General features: G+C 48.6%; 17 non-coding genes across 17 annotated transcripts; all 17 read right to left on the reverse strand.

Moving 5' to 3' along the window:
* Positions 1-257: 257 nt before the first annotated feature.
* Trnas-uga (transfer RNA serine (anticodon UGA)) lies at positions 258-339 on the reverse strand. The gene has a single exon. It is a non-coding gene; the product is annotated as a tRNA-Ser (tRNA).
* A 701-nt stretch (positions 340-1040) lies between these two features.
* Trnas-cga (transfer RNA serine (anticodon CGA)) lies at positions 1041-1122 on the reverse strand. Its single transcript has one exon. It is a non-coding gene; the product is annotated as a tRNA-Ser (tRNA).
* A 138-nt stretch (positions 1123-1260) lies between these two features.
* On the reverse strand, positions 1261-1333 carry Trnak-uuu (transfer RNA lysine (anticodon UUU)). The gene has a single exon. It is a non-coding gene; the product is annotated as a tRNA-Lys (tRNA).
* Positions 1334-1872: 539 nt separating this feature from the next.
* Trnaf-gaa (transfer RNA phenylalanine (anticodon GAA)) lies at positions 1873-1945 on the reverse strand. The gene has a single exon. It is a non-coding gene; the product is annotated as a tRNA-Phe (tRNA).
* A 559-nt stretch (positions 1946-2504) lies between these two features.
* Trnas-uga (transfer RNA serine (anticodon UGA)) lies at positions 2505-2586 on the reverse strand. The gene has a single exon. It is a non-coding gene; the product is annotated as a tRNA-Ser (tRNA).
* Positions 2587-3287: 701 nt separating this feature from the next.
* Trnas-cga (transfer RNA serine (anticodon CGA)) lies at positions 3288-3369 on the reverse strand. Its single transcript has one exon. It is a non-coding gene; the product is annotated as a tRNA-Ser (tRNA).
* Positions 3370-3507: 138 nt separating this feature from the next.
* Trnak-uuu (transfer RNA lysine (anticodon UUU)) lies at positions 3508-3580 on the reverse strand. Its single transcript has one exon. It is a non-coding gene; the product is annotated as a tRNA-Lys (tRNA).
* Positions 3581-4119: 539 nt separating this feature from the next.
* Trnaf-gaa (transfer RNA phenylalanine (anticodon GAA)) lies at positions 4120-4192 on the reverse strand. Its single transcript has one exon. It is a non-coding gene; the product is annotated as a tRNA-Phe (tRNA).
* Positions 4193-4751: 559 nt separating this feature from the next.
* Trnas-uga (transfer RNA serine (anticodon UGA)) lies at positions 4752-4833 on the reverse strand. Its single transcript has one exon. It is a non-coding gene; the product is annotated as a tRNA-Ser (tRNA).
* Positions 4834-5534: 701 nt separating this feature from the next.
* Positions 5535-5616, reverse strand: Trnas-cga (transfer RNA serine (anticodon CGA)). The gene has a single exon. It is a non-coding gene; the product is annotated as a tRNA-Ser (tRNA).
* Positions 5617-5754: 138 nt separating this feature from the next.
* Trnak-uuu (transfer RNA lysine (anticodon UUU)) lies at positions 5755-5827 on the reverse strand. The gene has a single exon. It is a non-coding gene; the product is annotated as a tRNA-Lys (tRNA).
* A 539-nt stretch (positions 5828-6366) lies between these two features.
* Trnaf-gaa (transfer RNA phenylalanine (anticodon GAA)) lies at positions 6367-6439 on the reverse strand. The gene has a single exon. It is a non-coding gene; the product is annotated as a tRNA-Phe (tRNA).
* Positions 6440-6998: 559 nt separating this feature from the next.
* Trnas-uga (transfer RNA serine (anticodon UGA)) lies at positions 6999-7080 on the reverse strand. Its single transcript has one exon. It is a non-coding gene; the product is annotated as a tRNA-Ser (tRNA).
* A 701-nt stretch (positions 7081-7781) lies between these two features.
* Trnas-cga (transfer RNA serine (anticodon CGA)) lies at positions 7782-7863 on the reverse strand. The gene has a single exon. It is a non-coding gene; the product is annotated as a tRNA-Ser (tRNA).
* Positions 7864-8001: 138 nt separating this feature from the next.
* Trnak-uuu (transfer RNA lysine (anticodon UUU)) lies at positions 8002-8074 on the reverse strand. Its single transcript has one exon. It is a non-coding gene; the product is annotated as a tRNA-Lys (tRNA).
* A 539-nt stretch (positions 8075-8613) lies between these two features.
* Trnaf-gaa (transfer RNA phenylalanine (anticodon GAA)) lies at positions 8614-8686 on the reverse strand. Its single transcript has one exon. It is a non-coding gene; the product is annotated as a tRNA-Phe (tRNA).
* A 559-nt stretch (positions 8687-9245) lies between these two features.
* Trnas-uga (transfer RNA serine (anticodon UGA)) lies at positions 9246-9327 on the reverse strand. Its single transcript has one exon. It is a non-coding gene; the product is annotated as a tRNA-Ser (tRNA).
* Between the last annotated feature and the right edge of the window lie 4020 nt (positions 9328-13347).

Genomic DNA, 13347 nt, shown 5'->3' on the forward strand with positions numbered 1-13347 from the left:
GTTAGCTCATAAATTGCTACACGTCATCGTCTGCAAGCTAAAATGGACACATCTGCACTGCCCAGTGAGGCGACACTTGTACTAACACCTGGTGGACGGCTGTGAGACTAGGAGATGAGCTGCGGCTTCTGGGGGCGACTGTAACGCTGCGCCCTCGATCAAATAACACTGCACATTGCTGGTGACCCACGTGTTTAGTAGTGACGCAACTGCTAGGATGCAGCTCAACGTCCGCCTTTTGAGAGCGAGAAAATTTTCGCAGTCGGCAGGACTCGAACCTACGCTCCCAGAGGGAATCTGATTTCAAGTCAGACGCCTTAACCACTCGGCCACGACTGCCGGTGGCGGAAGCGACTCCCGACAAGTGAAGCCGCCATCTTTAGAAGCAATCTGATGGCAGAAAACGGCGTGGCCTCACTCTTTGCTGTAGGGTTTCCATTAGCCGTTACGAAAGTGTACTAATTTTCGCCCAGACAGGGACTTGAGCCCAGGACCCTTTGGTTGAAAACCTAACGCTCTACCGACTCAGCTATGCGGGCCCACGCACGAGCATTATCGTACAGCTGCGTGGTGTGCGAGTGTTTCGCATGTCGTAATTACTGACTTATGGCTCCAATGGCGACTTCACCGACTTCCCACTGACGCACCGCTGACGCTAGTTTTCTGTCGTCTTAAAACGATGGACATACCTCCAAGCAGCTGCGAGATCTTAAGAAAAGAAAAAAAAACGCTGCACCACTGCTTTTGCCGCACTCGAATGATTGAAATTGCGATTCTTAAAAAGAAAATGAAATGTCCGCTCTGTCCAACACTTTCGAGCACATCTGTGTACTCACCATCTCAGCGACGGCTTTCTGCAGTCCCAGCGTCAGTGCGAGGTGAACCGAAAGGCACAGTAAGTAGCTGTCGTCGCGAAAACTCAGTATTCTTAAAACGTAAATTTTCGTCTTGTTGAGAATGGCATCACTGGTTGCACCCGCATTCGCCCACGCATGTCACATGTGTGCGAAAACGTTTGCTCCTCTTTACGCAAAATCGCACGCAGCCGGTAGGATTCGAACCTACGCTCCCAGAGGGAATCTGATTTCGAGTCAGACGCCTTAACCACTCGGCCACGACTGCCGTTAGCGCGGTGTTCTCTCGACACATGCAACTGCTACCGTTTAAAACACTGTGGTGTCAGAAAACGGCGTAGCTGCATTATTTTCCGTAGCGTTTCCACCGCTACCAGACGAATCGCTACCAAAGTATTAAAATTTCCGCCCAGACAGGGACTTGAACCCTGGACCCTTAGGTTAAAAGCCTAATGCTCTACCGACTGAGCTATCCGGGCTCACACAAGGCTGCAAAACCTCCCACGATGCACAACTATACATTGACTCATGTCCTTTACTGTTGTGCAATCGCTGCATGGGGCCGTTACTAATAAAACGTCGCCTAAATGCTGTCTACAAACTTATCGCGCTAAGCCCGTAACACACTATCGAAGACTGCTGACACACGATGCAACAACAAATTGTACCAGTTGTTACGTCTCATACGTTGGAGCAGAGAATTTACGTGTTTTGTCGACACTCACTGGGCAATTGGAAAATTCACAAGCATTTCGAATGCAATGTTTCCCACGCTTTCGCTCATTTCACGGTTCCGTTGAAGACGTTCTTCACCACCTGACACAGAAAAAGGAATGCAGTCGGTAGGATATTTTTAATTCTTTTGCTTCTAAGGGTGTTAGTTGTCTAGTAAGTTCCTCTTATGGCATGCAATTGACAACCAGAACAGCTACAGGAGAGAGTCATTTTTGTTGTCAGCGGTAGTTGCATTATCACACACGCAGAGTAATTCCATTGGCGTCGCATCAAAACGAGTACCTGCCGAAACCCGGGATCGAACCAGGGACCTTTAGATCTTCAGTCTAACGCTCTCCCAACTGAGCTATTTCGGCTGACGTCGAAGGTTGCCATTTGCATGTCTTCGTTCACTTCTGCCTCGTTGCCAATTTCACAGTCACCTTCGTCTGATAAGACACAGGGACGCTGAAGGGCGAGCAGCCGATGCAGTGAAGTTCCACACACATTTCTTCAGCTTCCGTCATCGTAACAAGCAAACATGTCGACTCGATAACCCGTGCTATATCGATGCCAGGGGCAACTCGTGTGCAGAGAACGAGACACAAGAAGGAGTGAGCCTCTCCACCATATGAGAGGCAGTATCTAGCAGATACACACGGTAAAACATTCGACTTGCGTTAGCTCATAAATTGCTACACGTCATCGTCTGCAAGCTAAAATGGACACATCTGCACTGCCCAGTGAGGCGACACTTGTACTAACACCTGGTGGACGGCTGTGAGACTAGGAGATGAGCTGCGGCTTCTGGGGGCGACTGTAACGCTGCGCCCTCGATCAAATAACACTGCACATTGCTGGTGACCCACGTGTTTAGTAGTGACGCAACTGCTAGGATGCAGCTCAACGTCCGCCTTTTGAGAGCGAGAAAATTTTCGCAGTCGGCAGGACTCGAACCTACGCTCCCAGAGGGAATCTGATTTCAAGTCAGACGCCTTAACCACTCGGCCACGACTGCCGGTGGCGGAAGCGACTCCCGACAAGTGAAGCCGCCATCTTTAGAAGCAATCTGATGGCAGAAAACGGCGTGGCCTCACTCTTTGCTGTAGGGTTTCCATTAGCCGTTACGAAAGTGTACTAATTTTCGCCCAGACAGGGACTTGAGCCCAGGACCCTTTGGTTGAAAACCTAACGCTCTACCGACTCAGCTATGCGGGCCCACGCACGAGCATTATCGTACAGCTGCGTGGTGTGCGAGTGTTTCGCATGTCGTAATTACTGACTTATGGCTCCAATGGCGACTTCACCGACTTCCCACTGACGCACCGCTGACGCTAGTTTTCTGTCGTCTTAAAACGATGGACATACCTCCAAGCAGCTGCGAGATCTTAAGAAAAGAAAAAAAAACGCTGCACCACTGCTTTTGCCGCACTCGAATGATTGAAATTGCGATTCTTAAAAAGAAAATGAAATGTCCGCTCTGTCCAACACTTTCGAGCACATCTGTGTACTCACCATCTCAGCGACGGCTTTCTGCAGTCCCAGCGTCAGTGCGAGGTGAACCGAAAGGCACAGTAAGTAGCTGTCGTCGCGAAAACTCAGTATTCTTAAAACGTAAATTTTCGTCTTGTTGAGAATGGCATCACTGGTTGCACCCGCATTCGCCCACGCATGTCACATGTGTGCGAAAACGTTTGCTCCTCTTTACGCAAAATCGCACGCAGCCGGTAGGATTCGAACCTACGCTCCCAGAGGGAATCTGATTTCGAGTCAGACGCCTTAACCACTCGGCCACGACTGCCGTTAGCGCGGTGTTCTCTCGACACATGCAACTGCTACCGTTTAAAACACTGTGGTGTCAGAAAACGGCGTAGCTGCATTATTTTCCGTAGCGTTTCCACCGCTACCAGACGAATCGCTACCAAAGTATTAAAATTTCCGCCCGGACAGGGACTTGAACCCTGGACCCTTAGGTTAAAAGCCTAATGCTCTACCGACTGAGCTATCCGGGCTCACACAAGGCTGCAAAACCTCCCACGATGCACAACTATACATTGACTCATGTCCTTTACTGTTGTGCAATCGCTGCATGGGGCCGTTACTAATAAAACGTCGCCTAAATGCTGTCTACAAACTTATCGCGCTAAGCCCGTAACACACTATCGAAGACTGCTGACACACGATGCAACAACAAATTGTACCAGTTGTTACGTCTCATACGTTGGAGCAGAGAATTTACGTGTTTTGTCGACACTCACTGGGCAATTGGAAAATTCACAAGCATTTCGAATGCAATGTTTCCCACGCTTTCGCTCATTTCACGGTTCCGTTGAAGACGTTCTTCACCACCTGACACAGAAAAAGGAATGCAGTCGGTAGGATATTTTTAATTCTTTTGCTTCTAAGGGTGTTAGTTGTCTAGTAAGTTCCTCTTATGGCATGCAATTGACAACCAGAACAGCTACAGGAGAGAGTCATTTTTGTTGTCAGCGGTAGTTGCATTATCACACACGCAGAGTAATTCCATTGGCGTCGCATCAAAACGAGTACCTGCCGAAACCCGGGATCGAACCAGGGACCTTTAGATCTTCAGTCTAACGCTCTCCCAACTGAGCTATTTCGGCTGACGTCGAAGGTTGCCATTTGCATGTCTTCGTTCACTTCTGCCTCGTTGCCAATTTCACAGTCACCTTCGTCTGATAAGACACAGGGACGCTGAAGGGCGAGCAGCCGATGCAGTGAAGTTCCACACACATTTCTTCAGCTTCCGTCATCGTAACAAGCAAACATGTCGACTCGATAACCCGTGCTATATCGATGCCAGGGGCAACTCGTGTGCAGAGAACGAGACACAAGAAGGAGTGAGCCTCTCCACCATATGAGAGGCAGTATCTAGCAGATACACACGGTAAAACATTCGACTTGCGTTAGCTCATAAATTGCTACACGTCATCGTCTGCAAGCTAAAATGGACACATCTGCACTGCCCAGTGAGGCGACACTTGTACTAACACCTGGTGGACGGCTGTGAGACTAGGAGATGAGCTGCGGCTTCTGGGGGCGACTGTAACGCTGCGCCCTCGATCAAATAACACTGCACATTGCTGGTGACCCACGTGTTTAGTAGTGACGCAACTGCTAGGATGCAGCTCAACGTCCGCCTTTTGAGAGCGAGAAAATTTTCGCAGTCGGCAGGACTCGAACCTACGCTCCCAGAGGGAATCTGATTTCAAGTCAGACGCCTTAACCACTCGGCCACGACTGCCGGTGGCGGAAGCGACTCCCGACAAGTGAAGCCGCCATCTTTAGAAGCAATCTGATGGCAGAAAACGGCGTGGCCTCACTCTTTGCTGTAGGGTTTCCATTAGCCGTTACGAAAGTGTACTAATTTTCGCCCAGACAGGGACTTGAGCCCAGGACCCTTTGGTTGAAAACCTAACGCTCTACCGACTCAGCTATGCGGGCCCACGCACGAGCATTATCGTACAGCTGCGTGGTGTGCGAGTGTTTCGCATGTCGTAATTACTGACTTATGGCTCCAATGGCGACTTCACCGACTTCCCACTGACGCACCGCTGACGCTAGTTTTCTGTCGTCTTAAAACGATGGACATACCTCCAAGCAGCTGCGAGATCTTAAGAAAAGAAAAAAAAACGCTGCACCACTGCTTTTGCCGCACTCGAATGATTGAAATTGCGATTCTTAAAAAGAAAATGAAATGTCCGCTCTGTCCAACACTTTCGAGCACATCTGTGTACTCACCATCTCAGCGACGGCTTTCTGCAGTCCCAGCGTCAGTGCGAGGTGAACCGAAAGGCACAGTAAGTAGCTGTCGTCGCGAAAACTCAGTATTCTTAAAACGTAAATTTTCGTCTTGTTGAGAATGGCATCACTGGTTGCACCCGCATTCGCCCACGCATGTCACATGTGTGCGAAAACGTTTGCTCCTCTTTACGCAAAATCGCACGCAGCCGGTAGGATTCGAACCTACGCTCCCAGAGGGAATCTGATTTCGAGTCAGACGCCTTAACCACTCGGCCACGACTGCCGTTAGCGCGGTGTTCTCTCGACACATGCAACTGCTACCGTTTAAAACACTGTGGTGTCAGAAAACGGCGTAGCTGCATTATTTTCCGTAGCGTTTCCACCGCTACCAGACGAATCGCTACCAAAGTATTAAAATTTCCGCCCGGACAGGGACTTGAACCCTGGACCCTTAGGTTAAAAGCCTAATGCTCTACCGACTGAGCTATCCGGGCTCACACAAGGCTGCAAAACCTCCCACGATGCACAACTATACATTGACTCATGTCCTTTACTGTTGTGCAATCGCTGCATGGGGCCGTTACTAATAAAACGTCGCCTAAATGCTGTCTACAAACTTATCGCGCTAAGCCCGTAAGACACTATCGAAGACTGCTGACACACGATGCAACAACAAATTGTACCAGTTGTTACGTCTCATACGTTGGAGCAGAGAATTTACGTGTTTTGTCGACACTCACTGGGCAATTGGAAAATTCACAAGCATTTCGAATGCAATGTTTCCCACGCTTTCGCTCATTTCACGGTTCCGTTGAAGACGTTCTTCACCACCTGACACAGAAAAAGGAATGCAGTCGGTAGGATATTTTTAATTCTTTTGCTTCTAAGGGTGTTAGTTGTCTAGTAAGTTCCTCTTATGGCATGCAATTGACAACCAGAACAGCTACAGGAGAGAGTCATTTTTGTTGTCAGCGGTAGTTGCATTATCACACACGCAGAGTAATTCCATTGGCGTCGCATCAAAACGAGTACCTGCCGAAACCCGGGATCGAACCAGGGACCTTTAGATCTTCAGTCTAACGCTCTCCCAACTGAGCTATTTCGGCTGACGTCGAAGGTTGCCATTTGCATGTCTTCGTTCACTTCTGCCTCGTTGCCAATTTCACAGTCACCTTCGTCTGATAAGACACAGGGACGCTGAAGGGCGAGCAGCCGATGCAGTGAAGTTCCACACACATTTCTTCAGCTTCCGTCATCGTAACAAGCAAACATGTCGACTCGATAACCCGTGCTATATCGATGCCAGGGGCAACTCGTGTGCAGAGAACGAGACACAAGAAGGAGTGAGCCTCTCCACCATATGAGAGGCAGTATCTAGCAGATACACACGGTAAAACATTCGACTTGCGTTAGCTCATAAATTGCTACACGTCATCGTCTGCAAGCTAAAATGGACACATCTGCACTGCCCAGTGAGGCGACACTTGTACTAACACCTGGTGGACGGCTGTGAGACTAGGAGATGAGCTGCGGCTTCTGGGGGCGACTGTAACGCTGCGCCCTCGATCAAATAACACTGCACATTGCTGGTGACCCACGTGTTTAGTAGTGACGCAACTGCTAGGATGCAGCTCAACGTCCGCCTTTTGAGAGCGAGAAAATTTTCGCAGTCGGCAGGACTCGAACCTACGCTCCCAGAGGGAATCTGATTTCAAGTCAGACGCCTTAACCACTCGGCCACGACTGCCGGTGGCGGAAGCGACTCCCGACAAGTGAAGCCGCCATCTTTAGAAGCAATCTGATGGCAGAAAACGGCGTGGCCTCACTCTTTGCTGTAGGGTTTCCATTAGCCGTTACGAAAGTGTACTAATTTTCGCCCAGACAGGGACTTGAGCCCAGGACCCTTTGGTTGAAAACCTAACGCTCTACCGACTCAGCTATGCGGGCCCACGCACGAGCATTATCGTACAGCTGCGTGGTGTGCGAGTGTTTCGCATGTCGTAATTACTGACTTATGGCTCCAATGGCGACTTCACCGACTTCCCACTGACGCACCGCTGACGCTAGTTTTCTGTCGTCTTAAAACGATGGACATACCTCCAAGCAGCTGCGAGATCTTAAGAAAAGAAAAAAAAACGCTGCACCACTGCTTTTGCCGCACTCGAATGATTGAAATTGCGATTCTTAAAAAGAAAATGAAATGTCCGCTCTGTCCAACACTTTCGAGCACATCTGTGTACTCACCATCTCAGCGACGGCTTTCTGCAGTCCCAGCGTCAGTGCGAGGTGAACCGAAAGGCACAGTAAGTAGCTGTCGTCGCGAAAACTCAGTATTCTTAAAACGTAAATTTTCGTCTTGTTGAGAATGGCATCACTGGTTGCACCCGCATTCGCCCACGCATGTCACATGTGTGCGAAAACGTTTGCTCCTCTTTACGCAAAATCGCACGCAGCCGGTAGGATTCGAACCTACGCTCCCAGAGGGAATCTGATTTCGAGTCAGACGCCTTAACCACTCGGCCACGACTGCCGTTAGCGCGGTGTTCTCTCGACACATGCAACTGCTACCGTTTAAAACACTGTGGTGTCAGAAAACGGCGTAGCTGCATTATTTTCCGTAGCGTTTCCACCGCTACCAGACGAATCGCTACCAAAGTATTAAAATTTCCGCCCGGACAGGGACTTGAACCCTGGACCCTTAGGTTAAAAGCCTAATGCTCTACCGACTGAGCTATCCGGGCTCACACAAGGCTGCAAAACCTCCCACGATGCACAACTATACATTGACTCATGTCCTTTACTGTTGTGCAATCGCTGCATGGGGCCGTTACTAATAAAACGTCGCCTAAATGCTGTCTACAAACTTATCGCGCTAAGCCCGTAACACACTATCGAAGACTGCTGACACACGATGCAACAACAAATTGTACCAGTTGTTACGTCTCATACGTTGGAGCAGAGAATTTACGTGTTTTGTCGACACTCACTGGGCAATTGGAAAATTCACAAGCATTTCGAATGCAATGTTTCCCACGCTTTCGCTCATTTCACGGTTCCGTTGAAGACGTTCTTCACCACCTGACACAGAAAAAGGAATGCAGTCGGTAGGATATTTTTAATTCTTTTGCTTCTAAGGGTGTTAGTTGTCTAGTAAGTTCCTCTTATGGCATGCAATTGACAACCAGAACAGCTACAGGAGAGAGTCATTTTTGTTGTCAGCGGTAGTTGCATTATCACACACGCAGAGTAATTCCATTGGCGTCGCATCAAAACGAGTACCTGCCGAAACCCGGGATCGAACCAGGGACCTTTAGATCTTCAGTCTAACGCTCTCCCAACTGAGCTATTTCGGCTGACGTCGAAGGTTGCCATTTGCATGTCTTCGTTCACTTCTGCCTCGTTGCCAATTTCACAGTCACCTTCGTCTGATAAGACACAGGGACGCTGAAGGGCGAGCAGCCGATGCAGTGAAGTTCCACACACATTTCTTCAGCTTCCGTCATCGTAACAAGCAAACATGTCGACTCGATAACCCGTGCTATATCGATGCCAGGGGCAACTCGTGTGCAGAGAACGAGACACAAGAAGGAGTGAGCCTCTCCACCATATGAGAGGCAGTATCTAGCAGATACACACGGTAAAACATTCGACTTGCGTTAGCTCATAAATTGCTACACGTCATCGTCTGCAAGCTAAAATGGACACATCTGCACTGCCCAGTGAGGCGACACTTGTACTAACACCTGGTGGACGGCTGTGAGACTAGGAGATGAGCTGCGGCTTCTGGGGGCGACTGTAACGCTGCGCCCTCGATCAAATAACACTGCACATTGCTGGTGACCCACGTGTTTAGTAGTGACGCAACTGCTAGGATGCAGCTCAACGTCCGCCTTTTGAGAGCGAGAAAATTTTCGCAGTCGGCAGGACTCGAACCTACGCTCCCAGAGGGAATCTGATTTCAAGTCAGACGCCTTAACCACTCGGCCACGACTGCCGGTGGCGGAAGCGACTCCCGACAAGTGAAGCCGCCATCTTTAGAAGCAATCTGATGGCAGAAAACGGCGTGGCCTCACTCTTTGCTGTAGGGTTTCCATTAGCCGTTACGAAAGTGTACTAATTTTCGCCCAGACAGGGACTTGAGCCCAGGACCCTTTGGTTGAAAACCTAACGCTCTACCGACTCAGCTATGCGGGCCCACGCACGAGCATTATCGTACAGCTGCGTGGTGTGCGAGTGTTTCGCATGTCGTAATTACTGACTTATGGCTCCAATGGCGACTTCACCGACTTCCCACTGACGCACCGCTGACGCTAGTTTTCTGTCGTCTTAAAACGATGGACATACCTCCAAGCAGCTGCGAGATCTTAAGAAAAGAAAAAAAAAACGCTGCACCACTGCTTTTGCCGCACTCGAATGATTGAAATTGCGATTCTTAAAAAGAAAATGAAATGTCCGCTCTGTCCAACACTTTCGAGCACATCTGTGTACTCACCATCTCAGCGACGGCTTTCTGCAGTCCCAGCGTCAGTGCGAGGTGAACCGAAAGGCACAGTAAGTAGCTGTCGTCGCGAAAACTCAGTATTCTTAAAACGTAAATTTTCGTCTTGTTGAGAATGGCATCACTGGTTGCACCCGCATTCGCCCACGCATGTCACATGTGTGCGAAAACGTTTGCTCCTCTTTACGCAAAATCGCACGCAGCCGGTAGGATTCGAACCTACGCTCCCAGAGGGAATCTGATTTCGAGTCAGACGCCTTAACCACTTTTTTTTTTTTTTTTTTTTTCTTTTACGCCTTCCACGGCGTCGGCTTCTTCTGCCTTGAAGGTTAGTTATGGATTTTCTCCTTCGTATCGTAGATAATGGCTCCTTGCCGATTAAAACCAATAAACTCCATCCGAGAGAAATAAAATGGTGCCGTGAAGGTGAAGGCATCGGAGTGCAAGTGAAAAGTAATGTTCTCCAGTAAAGAATAGTATGACCAAGTGTCATGTTGGATCAATGAACCTCTATTGTTCCATATGATCAGGATTCTTGCTTGTGAAATTAAAGCGGCTCTCCGCCGGGTGAAAAAAAAAAAAAAAAAAAAAAAAAAAAAAAAAAAAAAAAAAAAAAGGGCGTGCATTCTAAATTAATAAATCAAAGAAAGATAAATTGGATAATGTGGTAGTACGGGACTCGGAGTGTCCACGGTGGGAATATCTCGTGTTGACTGCTTCAAGGCTTGTCTTCTCGTGAAGTAGATATCTCATTTGCCACGTCGGATCTTGACACTTTCACTCCTACAGTTTCTCCAAGGTTGTTACCCCAAAGTATCGTCTCATAACTTTGATGCAGTCACTCACGAAATGCGGCCGCGCCGTCGTGGGCCTGTTCGTAGACGTGCAATCCGAGGGTTGTTCACATACCCACCACCATAATTTGTAACATATTTCCATACGTGTCTGCATAATCCTTGTGTCGCACGATCAGTGCATGGTGATATTCCAAGTACGCGAGGTAGTCATCAAGTGATGCACGGCGATTGTTGATGATAAAGGCAATGGTGTGGCCTAACATCCATATGGCCGCGTTGTGTTTCCTGCGTGGATATCGTATTTTTTGCGGATGAAGCAATTCCATTGGATCCACGTTTTGTGGTACAGTACGGTCGATGATTGCTAAGTTGCTCCGCATATGAGCGACGATCGACCCTGCGGTACTGCAGGTTAACCGGTGAGCCATAGTGTCCACATAGCCGCATAAGTCGCAGTTCGGTGTGGGGCTTAGGTGGATCTTGTGCAATTTTTCATTGGTAGGCACCTTGTCGTTGATAACTAAGTACCATGCGGATGCGACCCTTGAAGGCAATACGTGACTATGGACAGTTCGCCAGACTGTATTCCACTGGATTTGCGGGTATTTTTGGGTTATTTTGTTGGTTCTGCCGTCGGTTGTAAGGAAGCTGTATATCTTGGTGTTGGTATACGGTGGATGGATGCCCTCTGCGGAACGTATGTAACTAAATTCACTGTAATATACTCGAATGTGGCGAAAGGTCATCGGTATCGTGGCCTCATTTATAGGTGGACTTAGACTGCATGGCCTCCAGCTTGAGAGGAGGGTCCTCGTAAAACTCGATGTGTCTTGCTTAACAATTTTCTGCATGCGGTTAATTAATAATGTCCGGCATTTGTGTTTGGTACTAATGAGACCAAGTCCCCCTCTCGACAATGGTAGAGTTAATGTTTCAAAGCTGACTTTAAATATATGTCTCCGTAGCACGTACCAACAGAATGCTTTTTGTATACTGGCTGCGAGGTGATCGGAAACCGGTAAAATTTGAGCTAAATAATACATACGGCTCGCTATAGATATGCGAACTGTATGAACTTTCTGCAAGAGATCCAGTTCCCTATCAGAATAAATACAGGTTGTTGCTCGAATCTTGTGCAACATATCTGTCCAGTTTTTGGTGGCCATAACATCAGGGACCGCACACCAATAAGCGCCAAGAGATTTGTGTTGGTCTTTCGTTGCACACCAATCGATATGGGTGACATCGCCGATGCCGCACCCGACGTGTAGCAAAGTCGTCTTCCTTTTGTTGAGCTTCGCGCCGGTGACCGCATTGAAGGTGTTGACAATGTGTCCTATCTCCAGGAGATTAGCCTCTGAAGTTACACCTAAGCAGACGTCATCAGCGTAAGCAATACATGCCATCTTCTGCATGCCAATGGGGATTCCTCTGGACCTCTGATTTATGGTCATAAGCAGAGGCTCGACAGCGATGGCATACAACGCCATCGATAACGGGCAGCCTTGTCGGATTGACCGTCTGATCGTTATTGCGTCCGTTAAGTGACCATTGACAATTACACGAGACGTGGCGTTGGAAATTAATCGATGTAGCAGAGTGACGAAACGGCAGCCAAAACCCATCTTCAGCAGTGCCTTAGTCAGGTATTCGTGACTGATGCGGTCATACGCTTTTTCAAAATCGAGAAAAAGCAACGCCCCAGGCTCTTGAGTGTGCGCTAATGTGCATATCACTTCCCTGAGATTGCAGGCAGCTGATATTATGCTTCGGCCAGGGACCGCTCCATATTGATGGTTTCCAAGGAGTTTGTTCAGTACCAGTTGCATGCGCTGCTTCACTGCCCTCGTTATGATTTTAAAGTCCGAGTTGAGTAGCGTAATCGGTCTGAGACCTTGGATCTTCCGACTGGTGCCTGGTTTTGGCAAAAGTACAATAAAGCCTTCCCTCAATTCGTTTGGAACAGAATCAAGTCTCCACATCTCATTAGCTATTTGGAGAAACGTTGGAGCCAGGATGTCCCAATAGTGCTGATAAAATTCTGCGCCGAGACCGTCGGGGCCAGGGGATTTCCGTTTTGCAGCGCTGAAGACCGCCTGTTTTAAGTCTTCTGCACTGAAAGCCGCCTCTATAGTTTCAATGTCCTCGTGTAATAAGACAGAAGGGATGTCCCTGAGGACTTCGTCGCAGAGTGCGTCGTCAACCTCTTGTCTATTATACAGGTCACTGAAGTGGCGGTATATATGCAAGGCAATGTCCCGTTGTTTAGTAAAGACAGTTCCTGCTTCATCTTCTACTTCTTCAATTAGCTTGGCTTTCTCTCGCCGCAGAGTTCGTAAGGTGTGGTATAGGGAAGCCGTCTCATCCGCCGCGATGTCCTTGGGCTGTGACCTACGTATGGTGACTTCCATTTGCTGGCGATAGAGGGTCATAATCTTAGCTTTATATTTCTTGATGCGGCAGTAGGTGTCAACGGCTGTGATGTCAGCGCAGTGGTATAATTCCCGAAGACCAGAAAAATAAAATTCTATTGTCTGCCTATGCCAGTACGACTTCTGATACGCATAGCGTTTAATCGTTGTCCGAAGTTTAGGTTTTGCACTATGGAGCCACCATTCGGTGATAGACCTATACCTGGTTTGCGTGCGCTGTAGTTGCTCCCACACCCGTGTTATCTCTTCGTCCAGCTCTCTGTCTTGCAACAGACCAACATTCAGTT

The sequence above is a fragment of the Schistocerca cancellata genome, unplaced genomic scaffold (assembly GCF_023864275.1).
Source record: "Schistocerca cancellata isolate TAMUIC-IGC-003103 unplaced genomic scaffold, iqSchCanc2.1 HiC_scaffold_691, whole genome shotgun sequence".
In the NCBI taxonomy this organism is placed as follows: Eukaryota; Metazoa; Arthropoda; class Insecta; order Orthoptera; family Acrididae; genus Schistocerca; species Schistocerca cancellata.